At 39.2% G+C, this 17037-nt stretch overlaps 1 protein-coding gene across 2 annotated transcripts in view; it reads left to right on the top strand.

Moving 5' to 3' along the window:
* Nucleotides 1–17037, top strand: part of flrt1a (fibronectin leucine rich transmembrane protein 1a) — a 40564-nt gene that overhangs the window by 13169 nt on the left and 10358 nt on the right. For both annotated transcript variants that reach the window (XM_071461344.1, XM_071461342.1), the window contains exon 2: nucleotides 12366–12594. The gene's annotated coding sequence lies outside the window, so the exon portion shown is untranslated. The remainder of the gene's footprint in view (nucleotides 1–12365; nucleotides 12595–17037) is intronic.

Raw genomic sequence — 17037 nt, 5'->3', positions numbered from 1 at the left:
AAGGTTTAAAATGGAGTTCTGTGGCCCTGGACTGCCTACTGAATTTTTTAACTTTCCTGTGTGCAGAAAGACAAATGACTGCCCTTTATGGAGCAGCCTTAAGCAGTCTGATTGTTAATCCTGTGTTTAATATTACAGCAGACAGTAGTTGAATATACAAACACATTACAATGCATTTTATAATTTATGAGCTTTTTAGAAAATTGCATCACAGCCTTTTTCATGCAAGTATGTAGTGTCTATTTTTTTAAAGCTAATAAAACAGGAGCTTTTTGACCCTTCTGGGAGTCCTTCATTTGTATTTTTTCAGTGTCATAGTCACAATCAGTCATATGGCCATGGATTATTTCCAGCACACACTCTCTGAGAATAAAGGAATGAATTGCAAATGTTAAAAAATGCCAGGAAAACATAAAATTTCTTGACATTGAAGTTATTGGCTTTGTGACTGGTTTATGGCAGGGAGCGTTTCCGAGGCTAAAAGGAGACAAAAGAAGCTAATCTCACTTAGAATGGTAAAATCTGCTATATAGCTAATGAAGTATTATACTGTGGTCAATGAGGTAGAGGCACTGCAGAGAGCCTACGCAGTGTGTATGTCTTGTGTGTATGTACAGTATGTGTGTGCGTCTGTGTGCTTTGTTGCATGAGTGGGGGTTTGTTTGTCAGGAGGTTGCAGTGATAATGCTGCCATCAAGAAGTGAAGTCTTTCAAGGGAGACCGAGCATGTACGTCAGGAAGAGAGCGAGAGAGCAAGGTGAGATTTCAGAGGAACAGAGAGAATCAAGTGGAGAGAATTCAGAAATGGCGGTGTAGTGAGACAAAGCAATTGATGTATTATGTATTTTTATCCAGTAAGGACCATATGAGACATTATTTATTTATTTTTTGTACAGTGTATAATTTCACATTTTAAATGTTTCCCTATTTTCTGGCTGCCTTTGGTTTCCATTCATTTCTACGTAATACAAAAAGAATAGGAATCCACAGCCATGCAAGGTGCTCGGAGGCATAGCACAGTAGCGCTTTTAGCTAAATGCTAATGTCAGCACACTCTCATGCTAACAGTAACAATCTCAAGCTGCTGATGGTTTTTAGGGTTAATGTTTAACGGTTCACCATCTTATTTTAGTCTGTTAGCATGCTAACTTTTAATATTAGCATTAAAAACATTAAATAAATGAAATATAGCTAATATTGTCGTCCATTGTAATCAGTATTATATGGGGAAAATGGATACTTGTTGTGAATTAGGTCTCATCGTGACAAACTGCTCACTTATCTTAAACTCCACAGAGTCTTTTAGCATTTTTTAGCTCATTGTTTTGGTTTTCTCGTCTGCAGCTTTTACTGATTTGGTTTCTGCTCACCATTAGGCGTTGTTTTTGACTGCAGCAGTTCTCAGCTAAAAAAGCTACACTACCTGCTAAGCACCAAGCAACAGACAGAAGTTAGCGACTAGATGGTGAACATAGTGGGGCAGTGAGCTGCCTAAGAGCGAGGCATTTCCCTCAGGAGTTGGTGCAGACCAAACACAGAGCTAAAAAGAGAGTGAATATTGGACTTGCATTTACATTGCACAATAAAAACTGAATGATAATGTTGCTCTGTAACTGCTGGATGTGTACATAAGCACAGGTTTGATAATAGTTTCCCACATCAACTCAAACGGTGATGAAATGTCAATATTGTGTTGCCAGCTTGAAATGAATGCAAAGCAGTAGCTGTGAGGGAGGTGGAATAAATCATCTGAAACACTACAGTGTGGTTTGCAATATACTGTATATTGGATGTATAGAATAATATATTAAAGATAAGCGAATTGACTCACATGCACAATTCAGTGTGTTGATAGTAAGCACTGTAATTTGAAATTGATAGAACTAAATACAACGAGATTTCAATCAGTTAAATTTTGGGGGTTTTCAAAAACCTTCAAGACTCAATATCAAACATTATGTTTGACTGTGTGGCTTTATATTTATTCATATTGGTAGACTTAGATGTAAATACAAGACTAAGTCAAATCCATTAAAGAAGAGTTATCTCGATCCATGTGTATTTGTATTTGTTTGGACACAAGTCAAGGTTGAGTTGCTGTGGAGGCCTGAGTCAAGGACACACACTTTGAAAGATGACAACTATAGTTTCCTCACCGGGAAAGCAAATGCCATCAGTCCTGAAAATATGGCTGAGCAGCAGTGCTGTGGTCAAGGGTCATGAGAGAGAGCTTTTTTTCATCCCCCCAGAAACCTAATGATGGTTATGGAGGACAACAGGTGTAATGGTAGGGATAAAAACCTGGTTGACCTGCCAGGAGGCCTCAGGGGGAAAAATTACTCTAGAGACCAAGTCAGTGTCGCAGCTGTTGACTGGTGTTGTCCACTCTGTTGATTATGCATCTACACTGACCCCTTCAAGAACTCACTGAGTGCATTGCAAATCCTAGTGAAGCAAACAATGACCAAACCCTACAAAACATCACAGTGTCATCTCAGATCTCAGATATTGTTATTGTCTTGAATTTCATTTTGATTTTGGACAAAAAATTGTATTTTGCTGCGGCTCTTGATGATCAGGGTCCCTGTGGGCCATGTAAGGATACACCAGAGTCTTTTTCTATTAAGGATGGAGGAAGTCTCATGAGAGAGAAGGAAACTGTGGCTCCCGTTCTTCTCCTTGTGTTCTTGGGTTCTGCTGCACTCCATTTGTCAAGTCCTGCTGTATCATTTTATGCTTCACTCTCTTTTCCTATTACCTCGCGTACAGACAGTATGGCAGCCCATGGGATATGTCAACATGCAGACCCATTAAATTATTAGACCTCGTTTATTATTAACTCTGTAGCATACACAACTAGCCCTAACCTTTTAATATTCATGCAGCATGACTGTTCCGAACTGATGCTAGCAGGACCAAGTGGCATCAGATTAATGCAGTCACATACACACATGTGCACAAAAAGACAGGCAAGCACACATTTTGACATGTGGCTTTCAATAATTAGTGCTGTTACGGGTCAGATGCAGTGTATTTATACAGCGGAAGTGTGTGAAGTCACATGTGAGGGATCTTTGGAACGGTCATAAGAGTAAAGTCTGTTGCTCTGTGCAGCAGCCTGGTCAGATTGACGTGGCCGGCTGGATCAGCTTGGGCTATTTCTGTCTCCTCTGTTCCGAGCTCGCTGCAGGCAGGAGAGGTTGGAACACTGTCCGCTCGGCTGAGTGGTCGAGCGAGGGCGACCCATCACGCGAAGGGGGAAGACTTTTTAGAGGAAACATTTCGGAGGGTGAAAGTGCTCGCTGAACTGCAGGCCTCTGAACGACGTGAATGAGCAGACACAGTGGTCAAAGCTGCAAAAACCGAAAACGATTAAAAATGTTGTTTGGTTGGTGATAACATGGTCCTCTGCTCTCTCTCATGTGGCTGTAAATTTGTCATGAAACAGACCATCCAGACATGAGTCATCTGTGAGAATAGTCTTTGTTTTCTGCCTACCCTCTGTCCTCCTCTATTCTCATCCTGCCTAATTTCCTCTCCGTCTCACACATTTTTTTTTCCCACAGCATGTTGACCTTGTCCCTTATTCCACCTTGTTCAATTGTGAGATAGCTCACAATGTATGTGTGACTGTGTGTGTGTGTGTGTGAGGGGACAAAGAGGGAACATAGAGGTGGGAGAGAGAGGGGTGGAGAGAGAAGGAGAAAGAGAGAGAGCAGTGAGGTGTCCAGCACTTAAATTGCCTGTTTATTTCCAGTCATTGCATCAATTACACTGATACAGCTTACAAACGAGTGCACTGAGTGTGTTTATGTGAATGTGGGTGATGAGGGTGGAGGAGAGAAACAATTAAGAATGATAGATATGGAAATTTTTGTGCTGTAGTATGCAGTTTATGGCTTCACGTGAGTCACAAAAAACACACAACGGACAGAAAAAAGGATATTTTTTGTCTGTTACCAGGGAGAGAAGCGGAGGAGGCTCAAACTGTATTTTGATTGTGATTCGTTTGACAATCAGTGAATTCATGCATAAAGACTGCACGTTTGAGTGTGTGTGTGTGTGTGTGCGTGCGTGAAGGGGACTGCATGGGTGTGTCCGTGAGTGTGTGTTTTGTAGGGTCAGCCAGTGGCTGCCCTGAGATCAGGAGCGTGATCGTCGGCTCTCTGGGGAAGAGGGGCGTGTCTGTGACAGGCTGCAGTGATTAGTGGAGCTCAGCGGGCAGAATTTATCAGACTCAGCCAAGGCCATGAACCGTTTCGGCCTGCAACACTGCAATTTGTCTCCGACTTTGCGTCGTATAACAGCATCTATGCGGCTTGCGTGTGCACATTTGCAATATACACGATTGTCTTGCCTTGTGCTTTTCTGAATATGCCTCAGATGGTGAGGTGTATCTGAACTGATGAATGGGGAGGTGTTAGCAAATCATATGTTTGCATGACAAGGCCTTTTACAGGAGGGAGCTATAATACTGTGAATACAGTAAAATTGCTGCTTGCTTCGGGTAATCTGTGACTTTGCTTTAAATTCATGTTGCATTCAAAGCTTGTTTGGGAAAAAAGGATTTCTCACGAGCCCTGTCTCCTTTAGCAAAGACATCATGAAGAAGGGGCTGCAAAGAACAGGGGACTAATCGATTAATTGACAGAAAATTAATCTGCAACAATTTTGATTGACAGAGAATCACTGAAAGTCATTCATCACGTTAAAAAAAAGCCAACGTTTCACTTCTGCCAACTTGTTAAAAATGATGTTATTTCAAATTAAGTATTTATGGGTTTCTACTGTTGGTTGACAAAAAAGAAAACAATTTTATTACGTTTTGTTGTCTACAGCAAACACTCTATAAATCATATGTCCAGTGTCTGAATCTGAATAAACAGAGAGAAAATATATTCTGTTTTATATATATATATATCTGTCCGTTTCATGACAGCTCCATCTATTTTTGCATTAATGCAGTGGAATACTGTTCAGTCTCCCTCTACATAGATGAGGACCTTGTTTCCATAAAGCCAGTAAATGTTTGCATAAAGCAGTAACATCAGCCTTCTATCACAGGTAGACCTTTAGATAAAGGTGGTGAATCTGACGAGGAAATATTATAATATTTATAGTTTAAACGTTTCAAACATCACTGAGTTGAAATTGTCTTCACTGCAAAAACATCAGTTGATATTATATTTAGATCTCAGTGGTTAGGTGTCAGCTAATTTGTGGATGTCATTTCATTAAACAGTTTTATCACTGTAGGTGAAAATGCCTCCCAAAGCGAATTAAGGAATCAGTTCCTTTCTAAAGAAGAAATGAAGTGTAAGTAACAGCTGAGCTTAGCTAATAGGGGCGGCCTGTAATCAATCCAAACACTTATCCTCTTTGACATGAGTCGGAGAAATATTTACTGTTTATTGCCATCTCTCTCCTTTCAATGAGTGGATAAAGAACATGACACATAATTTATAAGGAAAATTAGCCTCAACTTGATTTGTTTGATGTCAGGCATCATTTTATTCTGAAAATCCTGTCAGCATCAGCCTGAGGCACAATGACTCTCAGGTGTAAAACAACACAGGAGGAAGTTTTTGACATGATTTAAAGATAGGTTGGAGCATCACTGTGGTTCCTGTGTTGTGTTGCCCAGATCAACAAACTAATTTAAAAATGGCTGATGGTAGTACGCTAGTATTTACTTTCTTGTAACATTTTCTTAAAAATCTGTCACATGTCAATTTTAAGAATTTTTGTTTCAGATTTATTTTCATTTCAAAATGTAAAATATCATCAAAAGAGTCATGGTACAAGTCCAGTTTCAGACACAATACATATTCAATAAAGTAAACTTTTCACAGTTAGTCTCTCGCTCTCTTTATGTGTGTGCACATGTGTGCATATCAATGAGAAAAAAAGAGACACACAGCAGTGTACAGACACAACTGTTTAATTTGGCCATCCAACAAAAAATCTCCCCACCAAAGATAAAACCAAATGTAAAAGTTCACAATATTTTTAATACAAATAAGGAAAACAAAGTGTTGTTTCACGTGGACCAGTAATAACTGCTTTTTTGGTTTTTCTGGGGAAGAGGAAGCGAACTGTGAATACAACATTGACGTATCACCTTTTAAATTGATACAGTGAACTTGTTATCAAACAGCTGCTTATTTACACATCTTGTAGTTCTGGAGCAATTATCATTGATCAGTGATCATGTTTGTGGTCCAGTATTCACTCCCTTTTAGCTCTGTTTTTGGTCTCCATCACCTCCTTAGGGAAATATCTGGCTCTTCACCTGCTAAATGCTCCACTGTGTTCACTGTCAGCTCGTCACTAACTGTATCTGTCTGCTGTTTGGTGCTGAGCAGGTAGCGGACACTGGCTTTTTAGAGTTTTTTGAGAGCGGTGTGTGTGAACCTGAACAGTAAAGTTGAAGGCAGTTAAACAATCAGCTGAAACTTACTGCAGAGCTCTGTAAAGCTGAGGGCGGCTGCAGATTCAGGTGATAATTCCCTGTAGGTTCATCACTATTCATCATGTTGACGCATAATTTTCACATTGTCAACTGATACATTGTTAATATAAAAATATAATCTGTATCTGCTTTAACACTTTGAGCTCTTGAACATGCGATGGTGGTTTTTCTAATTTTTTGGAACTGTTTTAAAGATGAGGTGATTTACTCCTTAATCTAAACAACGTCTGAAATGATGAATTGCTAATGAAAATAATTACTGTATCACTTTCATCACTGTTATGAATCCATTTGGTTTCCTGTGTGGGAAATGTCAAAGCAAATCCTTGTATTAGAAGAAACTACTTTTAATCAGCCGCTGAACAGCCAATCATACTGGCCTCACTCATTACTGTCAAAAGCAGAGAGCATGAAAAACATGGATGACAGATTTAGTGCCCTGCCTCTATCCCTCCGGGATACACAGTTTTTATGGTAAGGGAAACAATTCATCACAGGGCAATTCATCAGTGGGTAACTTTTAATTAATGTTCAAACCTGCGGACCTTTAAAACGGCAACCTCAGCTCGCTCGCTCTCCTGAGTGTCCGCTGTGTTTGTTTTCCTCTCCTGATGTCCACTCCTCTTCTTTACCTTCTTTGTCCTTTAAAGTGTGGTTGATCTATTTACTCATCCACTTTCGCTTCAACACTGTCCCACTCTATTTTCCCAGCTTCCTTTTTCCACTCCACTCTATATTCCCTCCATGTTTGAATTAGTTTCCCTGGCAAGTCCTTGCAGCTCAGCCCCTGCCAGTATTTGTGTTATGGTGAATGCTGCCCCCTATTTCCAGCATTTTATCATCTTAATATCTCTCCCAAACAGCTCATTTATTTTCCTATATCCATTTTTTTCTGTCCTCTCCCTTTCCTTCTCTCTCCCCGGCCCAGAATTAACAACATCAAGGCTGAGAATTAAAAGAAATGGCCGGCACAGCGGAAGAGGAAACTACTGGAGAGACTCAAAATGGAGCGGGTACAAGCAAATTGGACAGTTATAAGGACAGAAGCAGGCTTTGATGTAGAAAAGTCCACATAATAGCGGAAAAAAAGGAGAGTCGGACAGATTGATTCTGAATGAAATTAAAGAGGACGAGGGGGAGAATGAGATAGAGTAAATTGAGCATTACATACTGCATTACAGTGTCTCTTAATTAACCGTGTAAAAGCTTTCTTATTAGGACTGATGCACTCCTCAGTTAACGAGGGAAGAGAGAATGCTCTTTCAGTTGTCATTGAGATGGGCCTCAAAGGAAAAAGTGAAATAGCAAAGCACTGAATGGGAAAGAGCGAGAACAACTTCAAGACGATGATAAAGAAAGGTCTGAGCTAACTGCTCATGTGAAATCATCTCACTTAGCGCATTTTGTCTCAATTATCTGTCATCTTTGTCATCCCAGGCTACACTGCTCCCCGCCACCTCCCTGTCAGTGAATAGACACTATGTGCAGCTGCATTGAAAGTCTGATCACATAGCAGGGTATCTGTGTGTGAGAGTAGCGTGTGTGTGTGTGTGTGTGTGTGTGTGTGTGTGTGTGTGTGAGATTATTTCAGCCTCAGGTTCTGCACCTTTGGTGTCTATCACTATTAAGCCACAGTGAGATATAAACTATTTAAACACACTCATTTGAATCTTTTATCTGTACCCACATGGAAGCAGTAACTTAAAGATGCACTAAAGCAACAGAGAAATAAAACAAAGCCTGAAAATTAACGTGGACGCATGATATTTAGAAGAGACGTTTCCACGGCGAGATTTACACAAACCTGCACATGTGACTTTAATAAATAGAAGTACACTTATTTGCTTACTTTCTTAAATTACACTGAGAAAACATCTCATCTGACATCTCATGACTATACGTTAAAGAGCAACTTGTAAAATAAAATAATAAATAATAAAATAAAATAAAGGACCTTACTGAACGGTAGCATGTGGTAATACCTTTTTTTTTTTTTTATCAGTTCACTTTTTACATCACGGTTTACTGGGAAATTAATTCTGCCTTTCTATACAGTCCAAAGCCCCTTTTACGTTTCTGTTGGTGTATGGTTTAAACAAACAAACAAGATGTTTTAGAGGTGTTGTTAAATGTATATTTAACTGTAGACAGAGGCAGTTTAGCTTCTAATGCGAAGCTAATCTAACCAGGTGCTGGTTGAAGCTTCATATTTACTGCAGAGATATGAGAATGGTATCGATCTTCTCATCTAACTCTCAACATGAAAGCAGTGCATTTCCCAAAATGAACTACTCTTCAAAAAGGAGATAAAGTTGCAGGGAAATACTACAAAGGCAAATATTTGCAGAGGCATTTTGGGAAGGTTGCTGTTTTGTTGATTCCTGTTGCTGAATTCTGAAATGTGAATTTTTTTTGTTTATTTTAAGTTATTTTTGGGGCATTTTTATTCCTTTATTCGATAGGACAGTGAAGACAGACAGGAGGCACAGGGACGAAGAGCAGGGGAATGATATTCAGCAAACAGTCTGGCTGGCTGGGAGTCGAACCCGGCACTTAGGGCATTTGTGGCCATGTGGTATGGACCCCAACCACTCAGTTACCGGGCTGTCCAGTGAAGCCAGTATTTAGAGTCTGAGATGGTTAATGTGATATTGATGATGAGATTAGGACTGTACATCCAAACAATCAAACCTGCAGAGAGTGCATTACCTATTAAAGTAAGGGCGAACAAGTATAAGCTGAAGTTCAGTTTGACAACTGTCTTGTTACAGTTATTTTCAGGTTACTCAGCCAGATCGGAGCTGCAGCAGTCCAGATGGGAGACAAAGAGTGTTTATACAAGCAACTGGGTCTGAGTCAGCAGATTTTACACAGAGCAAATCTGCAGTAGCAGCTGTAGCAGTTGGTTGTCAAGAGATCAAACTAAACGTCGGTCTGGACCGGAGCAACTGCACCTGTGTCATTGTGATTGACGGCTCTTGTTAAAGGCAGGATTTCTGAGAGGAGAACAGCAGCTCAGTCTTGTCAAGGTCAATCAGGAGGTGTTTGGCAGGAGCCCAACTGGAGATTTCAGCTTGAAAATTAGAGATATGCAACCCAACCTGAGCGTCAGGGCTGGGAGTCAAAAGGTCAATTAAGTGTCATGGCAGTGATCGGAAGAATTATGGGACGTGGTGACGGAGCCAAGAGGTTTAGTTCAGAGAAAGAAGAGGGTTTTGCCCTGTTGGACGTCCTTGGAGAGGAGATGCAGACTGATGATACCTGAAACACCAGGTTTTATTTTCTAAAAGCAGTGACCCCTGGCTGGATAGGCCACGTCTGACTTCACAGGGAGCAGCTTTTTCAACAGCGATTCTCCAGAATCTGATTGCTGTGTGGATTTGTAGACAACAATAAGACTTGTCTCCAGTTTTTTTTTTTAAGCAATTACTTCTAATTTCAACAAAATAACCCGCACATTAGGAAATGCAATAAAATAAGTTGAGCTCCGTTGTATATCTGGCTTCACCATCACTGCCTCGGCTGTCTATTCCAACAATATGCCACTCTGTTTGCTTAGTGGTAATAACTTCGAGGTGCCCCCCTTATGGCCAGGGCAAATTATGACAGTTATTGTGATAATAAAACTGTTGGTGTCTTTATTTGTGTCTGTTTTCTAGCCATCACAGATAGAAGAAACTGTAAAATCCTTCTTTTTTAGCTGGTACAGAAGTCGAGCATGAGTACCATGCCAAGCAGATTCTCTTATTGTCTCTGTGTGTCAGGTTGATTTGACTCAGTATGCTGCTCTGACACCTAGCATGGAAAATTGTTTAATCATAACCCTGCCGTATAACTGATGGTACACTGGAATTAAATCACAGCCAAGGTGGACTGTGTGTCCAACATGTAGATATTTGGAAACTGCTGCATTTGTTTCAGTTCCAGTTTAATGGTAAGATTATATTCCTAACTCCAAACTTTCATTTTCATTCACAATTAACATCGATGTTAAGTGTTTGTGGACATCAGATGTTTTCAAACTGTGAGGGACCCCTCACAAGCCGCGGGGGGCGGGAGAGCTGCAGGGGTAGCACAGAGGGAGAGGTGTGAGACAAAGATACTGTGTGAGGTGAAAGGGAACAGGTGCTGAAAACAAGTTGGTTATTGTAGTGTGGCCTGTGTATCAACACAGTCGACAGTTGGAGCAACAGGAGCCGTGACACACAGCTCATGGAGGCAATTATGGTACTTTAAGCACTGCATCAACACAATTAGTGTGAAAACTCACCTTCATTCTCAGAGTCGTAACTCAGTCAAGTCAGGACACACGGCTCTGATACATATATTTTGAGATTTAGTATAGCTTACACTTCACGACGATACCATAATCTTTGATGTGCATCAAAGGAACGTCCATAATTCTGTGTGGAAATCATAGAAAAAAAGACGCTCTTTATAACTCCAGAACTTGCCTGATAATTGTTATGTTTTTAAGTTTTCTTCAGTATCAAAGTAATCCAGAGATAGTTGTCCATACATCCATGGGTGCATAGCAAACAGCAGGTGCTAGTAGCTAATTTGGCATACTTTTAATGGCACCACCTTGGCAGGGGGGCAGTGGGAGGGGGCGCAATTGTCAGAATTATGTGAGAGGGGGCCCACAGTGTCAGACTTTGACTATACTTATGGCAGATATGATATTCTTCAATAATGTTTTATGTTTTCAATTGGTAAGCAACCTACGTTTAATGACACAGAAAATGTTGGTTATGTTTTTACTCAAAACTTGTATGATCAATGCTGTTAATCCTAATTTAGCATGAACCTACAATGACAAGTATTTTGAGACGAGCTGTCAGGGAAGCTGGCTTAAAAAGACAACACTGACCTTTCTATTTTGGTTATTGTGGAAGAGAGTTTTGCAGAGCTTATTCGAGGTGGCACGCTCAAGAATTTAAGAAAAACAAATGTTAAAGGAGCAATACTGCTCTGTAGTTCTAGATGTCTGATCAGATGAGGCTTGGTTTCCTGACAAGAGGAGTAAGCTGAACTGACTCGAAGGAAGATGGCGTGCTGTCTCATGTCACAAAGCAGTCGATGTAAGCGGTGAGAAGGAGACCTGATCAGCATCGATGTGAAGGAAAGACAGTGCGATCGGGGCGGAGGGGGCTGCTGGCAGAGTTGCAGAGCCTCATCTGGGAAAACAAGTGAGATGGCTGGTGGTTGGGAACTTCAGATGTCATTAATCATTTTCTTTTCCAAGTATGTGACAAAACCCTGTGAGGGCAGGTGTGAGGGAGGTTGAGGAGGAGGAGGAGAAGGAATTTAGCAGCAAAGACTTGGAGTAAGGTCTCTTTGGTGGAAAACTTTCACGTCAACGCATTTGAACATTTTAGCTGAGATTGATAACTTGCTTTGAACACTTTCTTTGAACTTACTTTGATTTTACAACCTCATGATTATCACGGTGATGCAATCATCGGCTTAGTGGAAGGGAATACTGCATTAGATTTGATGGAAAATCAAGAGGAAAGTACCGAGGTTCAAAAGCTTGCTGACTTTATAGTTTTATAATTGGCGTTAAAACCACTTTAAGAGAAAGTTCAGCCAGTTTTTTTTTCTTTTTAAAGTGTTTTTGACTAAATGGAGTCAAAGTCATTGCAGCTGCACTCCTGATTTATTTGGGATAAACGCAATCAAAAGTTTGATCAGTGAAGAATAAATCACTTAATCCTTTAACCAAGAGAGGATTAAGAAGAGTGATGAAGATGAAATACTGTACATCACATGCAGTAACAACACACATGACCGTCAGCGAGTCATGCAGAAGGATATATAATGCCATTACACTTTCATCAGAAATTTTGCCATTGAGTTATTGATTTTTTTCGGTCACTCTGTTTCTCCGCAGAGAATAAATCTGAAGCCAGAGGTGACGACTAATCTTCATCGAAGCTGAGCATAAAAGCACAGAAGAAAGTTGTTTCTCAACACACCCCTACGCACCACCTCCAGCATCAGAGTTTACAGACCACATGTCGACAAGAGCCGGAGAAGACAGAGTCTGAAGGGATCGTGTGAGGAAGGACAGTGCCAATGGTGCTGCAGGACCTCCTCCCCTGTCAGCCCCACTTCAAGAAGTAAGCTAATGATGAGGTTTTTCTTGATTTACTCTATTTATTAGAAACATTAGAGCAGTTTATATCCCTTGCTCTATTGTTTACCGTGTGATCAAACCATAGTACAATCAAAGTATTTTCCTTTGCATTTGAATTTGTCACTGACTGATCCTTACCTGTGCTTCATGTCTCCTTGAGCTATTGTAACCCGACAGCTCCATTTCGCACTATTACATTGGAGTCTTTGCATTGATTTCTCTGAAAAATAAATATATGGACACCTTTAACAAACCTGGGACATCGATAAACATCTGCCATCTTCAAAGACTCTTCTGTCCAACCAGATTGAAAAATATTCTGTCCTCTGTGTGATGAAAAAAAGGGATTTGTGAACCATTTCCTGATCTGTGTCTCTTTTTCCCAATCCAAACAAAGATGGTAATTGGAAATTACATATCTCCTTGTTCAATTTGAACAACATGGACCAGGATTCAAAATTTTATTAACGGTCAAATTTTCATGCAAAAATAACATGTTAATATTTTGCTCATGTTTTACAAAAAGAGCAAAGACATGACTAGAGAGTACAATTGCAAAATCTGTTTTTAACATAATATTTTTCACCCATGTGGCTAGAAGAGTATTTTTAGTCTTTCTAGACCTTCAGACAACACTAAGCTGCTGTTTAACAACCTTCTGGGTTTTTCGAAGATCAGTGAGTAATTATTTTTCAGAGAAATGGAGGTTTAGTGGTGTGATGGTAATAAATGTGAGGCCTGAACCTGAGCTATTTTAACTCAATCTTATGTGAATTTAATGTAATTATAAAAGCATCAGCCTAAAACAGACCCAACTCGATAAAATGCAAAAAATGTGAAGTAACTATTGCTTGAATGTATGAAAACCGTTTGTGGGCCTAAATTTTTTTTCATACTTTTAGCATTTTTATGAAAAAAAAAAAAAAAAATCTACTCTGGTTCACCTAAACATTGACAGTTATAAACTGTACCTCCCTCTCAAGTGGTGGCAGTAATTAAATAAGAGATAAAAGAAGCCATTAAACAAACTAACACTTATCAATGGTTAAACAGTGAGCAATAAAGCTCGATTATCCCCCTCATTTTCTCCTTTTGGGCAGGAGGCCAAAGAAAGCAATCAGTAAAGGTTGCTCTAAAAGCCAGCACCCATTAACGAAATATACTAACTGGCTGATATCGGTCAGTGCTTGGAGGTGGACTGTATCTCGAGACATCACAAATGCCTCAGTTTGTTTTGTTTCAACACCCATGGTTCACAAGGGAATGATTTTTCGTCTTGTACAATATTTCCAATGTGACATGATTCTGTTTGAGCAATTACATTTGAAAAATAATATTGCAATATATCACTGTCATAGATTTATCCTCTAAATCAGGAAAAGTACAAAATGTCCTTTTGTGTTTTGAACCCAGTCTGACCAGATTTCAGGGGTGAACATGAGGCCATGTTGTCGTAAGAGAGAGGAGAGTTTTGGACGACTGTGTGAGCTGTCTTGGGATTCAAAGCAACTTTTGCTCAAGATGCAAACACTCCTACAGCTGGTATTTCATGCAGCAGAAGCCCACACACACTGAGGAGTCAAAGTCAAGTGTACACTTTTCTGAGCCGGGGGCGGCCTGTATCTATTTATCCACTGTGATTCCTCTTATGGTGAAAGATAAACAGTAACTCAAGATAATACTTACTTCATTAGTGCATGCATACACCAGCGCCTTTTAAACCAAGGCTACAATTCAATCACATAAGGATTCATTTCCTCACATTTACTAAAATTAGATTCATTTAATGGCTCCACGTTTAATTTTTTAAGTTGCATTGCTGCTGTAATTTTCCTTTAGACAAGATTTTATCAGACAAAAGTGGATTTCATTTTAACTGAATGGTATTTACTAACATTGATTATTGTAATCAAAGGAAAAGCAAGTATGTCTTCTGTTTTCATTAAGATTTCTAATTGGATGATATAAAGACTGTTTAAAATGGGATTAAACAAAGATAGAGGGAGAAAATAAGAAGCTGCTATAGATTGAATGCTTAGGAATAAACTATATATTTAAAAAACAACAGCTAAAACATTATGAAATTCTGTTGACATAGACAATTTACAACAAGACACCTTTGAATGAAATGAAACACAAACAGATGACAGGGAGGGCAAAAATGAAAGGATGACACGACACATAAAGGGAGGCACAATGAGGACGCAGAAGAGAACTGGGTCTCAGTCAGCCGCCTCATTGTTCCCATAAGCCACATGCATGAGTGGAGAAACTGTGACAGAGAGAGCAAGGAGAAAATTGTGTTTCCTCCAACTGCAACACTGATCTGCTTTTGTTAAATCAGTGCAGGTTGAAATGGAGCCCTCAGAAATCATGGCTGCGTGCATGAAGATCTGCACAAACGCTGCTTTGAAAGTACAGCGTCAGATTTAATGTGTGAACTGTGATGGAGGGTGTAGATGAGAATATGACGATTAAAGACTGGGGACAACAGGCTGCGATCATGGCAAAAACATCTGATGGAAAGTGACCAAACATGGAAATGATAGAGTTATTTATTATTTTCTGCTTGTTTTATTTTGGTGGATTTGGGGTAGGATGTTAATTTTATTTTGAAATGATGGCCTAGGATAAAATGAATTGCATCCAAGAATATTGACAGAAGAGCTACAAACAGTAGCTGAGAATTTCAGCTGAAGTTTTAGTAGTTTATGTCAACATTAAAAAGATCTTGATACCAATACCTTAAAATCTGTTGAGAACTAACTTGCTAAGAACTGTGACTAACTGAGTTGGACATGTTACAGATGAAAAATCAACTTATCAGTTTTCTCCTAACAACTATGATGAAGTATGTAATGGTGCCATTGTTCCCAAATCTTAGCTTGGCCCTGTGGTTATGTTTACATACAATTAGTTTGCACCAGCATATTTATTTTGAAGGAAATGTCATTGACACCAGATTCAATTTTCTTTTAACAGGATGAGGAAATGTTATTAATTCTAATTGGCAAGTTGAAAAAATATTGATACTGAAGGCATCAGTCAGATGTTCACTGACAATCTATTTTTTTAATTAATTAATACATTTTTAAAAAAACCCGATCTTACAGTACAATATCCACTTGTAGTGACTGCAGCATTATTACAATTTTAATGGCCAAAGTGCTTTTGTTCCCTGAACCACTGACGGGCTCTCAAAAAGTTGAGTCTGAACATAATGAAGTTATTACATTAGTTATTGCCATGTTATTGGGAAAACTATTTCATAAATGTAATTTCTAGGAGACAGAATTGTGGTCGGCCCATGTGGTGACCGATAAGGTCTCGCTCTTCAACATGTAACTATAAATCAAGCTTTACTCTGAAAATCTGTACATGTGAAAGCCTTGTAATATTGCTCTTTAACTAGAAAAATAACCATCATGATGTTGGTTGGAAACAAAAGATAAATTCCTTTATTGTGATTATAATCATCACTGATAGCTGCCTTCCAGAAACCTAAGTTAATTGAAAAAGAGCAAAGCATGTTAACTTTCTTTTTAATGTTAACATATCATCATTTTCATCTAGGTACAGAAAACAAATAATACAAACTTGCATCATTTATTTTTGAATAAACAAATAAAAGGGCTACTTCAACATTTGATTCATTAAATGCATCAAACAAGAACAGCCAGGAATACTTTCAATGTATTGCTAAAAAAAAAATGTTTAATTAATGACTATAAATAAAATAAAATTAAATAAGTTGAAGGATAAAAGATTAGGGCCTCTCAGTCTTTAATAGTTGCAGTGTACCTGTGCCACTGTTGCTGTGTGAAATCAGATTTGTTATAACACAGATGATCAGTGAAATGCTTACGCTCAAACGCACATACAGTGTGTCTCATAGTGGTGAGAGTTTAAAGGTCTGCTCAGTTGTTTATAGCTGTTTGGTTTCCAATATGGCTGCCATACATAACCTGACAGCCCTGTAAAGGTGTCAGGGATGCAGAGGTTTTCCTCTGACGTTATATTTTTGTTTTTCCTCTGTTGTTTCTTAGATGTGGAGGTTAATTTCCAGCATGAAAACACAGTGTTGTCTTGTGACTCTGGTGCTTGGGCCTCCCACAGTCCTGTATTTATATTGCAACTTGTCAGGCTTGAATTCAAATTTAACCAATTAAGCTAACCAACCCCCCTCTCGCCTTTTCTCACAAATACAAAAATCCAATCAGAGCTCTAGCTGAAGCGTGACAACCACAGCTCTACTCCTTGACTTAAAGGCAGAAGATAAATTTGCCTTTATAAGTCCCATTTGAAATGATCAAGTGTGTTTTCTCAAAACCCAGAAGTTAGACCCTTCTTGAGAATAAACTGCTTCCTCTATTTTATGTAACACCAACATTACTGGAAAAAACTGCAGCATTAAAGGCAGTGCAAA

This window comes from Trachinotus anak, unplaced genomic scaffold (assembly GCF_046630095.1).
Source record: "Trachinotus anak isolate AG129_WGS33_773 ecotype Australia unplaced genomic scaffold, CSIRO_AGI_Tana_v1 ptg000024l, whole genome shotgun sequence".
Classification (NCBI taxonomy): domain Eukaryota; kingdom Metazoa; phylum Chordata; class Actinopteri; order Carangiformes; family Carangidae; genus Trachinotus; species Trachinotus anak.
The sequence above is the reverse complement of the archived record's forward strand: the minus strand, read 5'-3'. Positions and strand labels throughout refer to the sequence as shown.